The following is a 2,038-nucleotide window of genomic DNA, read 5'->3' as shown; positions in this document are numbered from 1 at the left end:
TAACACTGCTCCCCCCACCCCCCCGGTGCCACTCCCTTGCGGGGCGCCCACCCTGCTCCCCGGCGGTGCTGGCTGTCGACCTCCCCGCCAAGCCTCTGGGGAAAGGGCTGAGCGGGAGGGGGTGCAGCAGGCAGAGCTGGGCCAGGCAAACCAGTAGAGCCAGTGTGACAGAGCTGGCTGGGATGGGGCCCTGGGCGTGGGTGTGAGTCAGCGGCCCCGGGCTGGGGAAATGCTGGGGAGGAGTCGGTCCCAAGCCTCCCTCCCACCCAGCACTCAGGCTGGCCCTGCACCTCCTCCCCCAGTTGCGTCCCCAGGGCTCCAAAGGCTGGCCGGGTGGGGTCTCCTGGGGCCCCTGCGGGCTAAGCAGCCGGACCCCCCAGCCAGGGCGTCCCCAAGAGCCCTGCCCCACCTCAGGGCAGGCCGGCTCTTCCTACCACCCCATCTCAGTCCACAGAATGCCACCTGGGCCTTTCAAGGTCCAGTTTCTTCCCCCCGGCGCAGCCTGGCCCCCTGCAGGAGTCCACACCAGGGAGCGGGCGGGCCCATCAACTCCACAGAATGCCCCAGACAAGCTTGGGCGCCCCAGGCTCCTCCGAGCACGCTGGCTGGGGGCTGACGTGCTGAGTGCGGGCTGAGCCAGGGGCTCCTGTGGTAGTTGGTTAGGATTGTCTGTGGCTGGTGAGCGTCTTGTCTGGACGGCCAGTGAGTCTGGGGAGGCGGCTCCTAGCCCTGTGGGCTGCAGCTGGAGTTTCCTGAGACCGGGGGTGGACGGGGTGGGACAGGGGTGGTGGGGCACCGGTGCCCGCCCAGGGCAAGACCAGACTCATCGCTACACACACCCGGCGGTCTGGCTGCCGGGAGTCACCTCCTCCAGTTTCTCTCAGTCTCTCTCCCAGTCTGGCCAAAGAGTCCCGTGCCCATACAGTGCCGTGTCAGCCGTCAGTCAGCCTTCACACCGGGTGAGCCACCGCGCTGCCAAGTCCCTATAAACTCTCTGGCGTGGCCCGGCCTGCATGCAGAGTGGGGCTGTGAGGCCCACAGCTAGAGCCCAGGCCAGAGCCTCGGCGCTGTGGGCACCAGCCAAGGGGAAGGGCAGACACGAGGGGCTGCAGGAGCAGAGGGCCCACCGCCGTGGCCTCCCAGGGATGCCCTCTGAGCCCGCCTGATCGAGGCCGGCCAGCCGATGAGCCCGGGCCCCCGGGGAGCAGACACCTGGTAACACAGGCGCCAGGTCAGGGCCATGTCTGGCAGACGAAGTCGAGCTCGCAAACCCCGGGCCAGGAGGACGGGCAGGGCACGGAAGACCACGGGCCAGCAGGGCCCCGAGGCCGAGCCGCCGCCCCCTGCCCCCAGGGGCCCTCGGGACGAGGCAGGGGTGGCCCCTGCGGGGCACGTGACCGGCAGCAAGCTGGCTCCCCGGGGACACCCCAGAGTGGCCAGACCAGAGCAGCCACAGGTAGCCAAGAGGCCGGAGAAGGCCACCGCTCTGGGGTCCGAGCCGGTGCCGGTCCCCGCTGCGGACGTGGAAGGCTGCAGGGTGGGCGGCCTCACGCCGGGCTGGGGCCCCGAGCCGCTGAGGCTCCGCGAGGTCCAGCTGTGCCTGGCCCAGGAGCAGCTGCTGCTGGAGGAGCAGGCCTGGGTGCAAGTGGAGGGGCTGGAGCTGGCCATGGCCTTGGAGCAACTGCGGTGCGAGGGCCTTGAGGCGCTTCGGACCCAGGACCCGGTAAGGCCTGGAGGGGGTGTGGAGGTGCGGGAGGCTCCGGACAAGCCCCGGGGGCGTGGTGACCCTGCGAGCCACCTACAGGTCCTGCAGGGCTCCGGGAGGCCGGAGCCCGGTGCATGTGCGCCGCGGCACACCTGTGGGCCCACTTTCATGTCTGCACGGTGAGGCTGGTGCCCACCACACAGGGCATGGCAAAGACCGCCGCACAGGAAGCCCTCTCGGGCTGGCCCAATGCTTGACAGGTAGAGGGAGCCCAAGGAGGGAGCTTGTCTAGGGAAACTGAGGCAGAGGTGTCTCTGCAGAGAACCCAGGCAT

The sequence above is a fragment of the Neophocaena asiaeorientalis genome, unplaced genomic scaffold (genome assembly GCF_003031525.2).
Source record: "Neophocaena asiaeorientalis asiaeorientalis breed wild unplaced genomic scaffold, Neophocaena_asiaeorientalis_V1.1 scaffold177, whole genome shotgun sequence".
NCBI lineage: Eukaryota > Metazoa > Chordata > Mammalia > Artiodactyla > Phocoenidae > Neophocaena > Neophocaena asiaeorientalis.
This window is presented reverse-complemented; position numbering follows the sequence as displayed.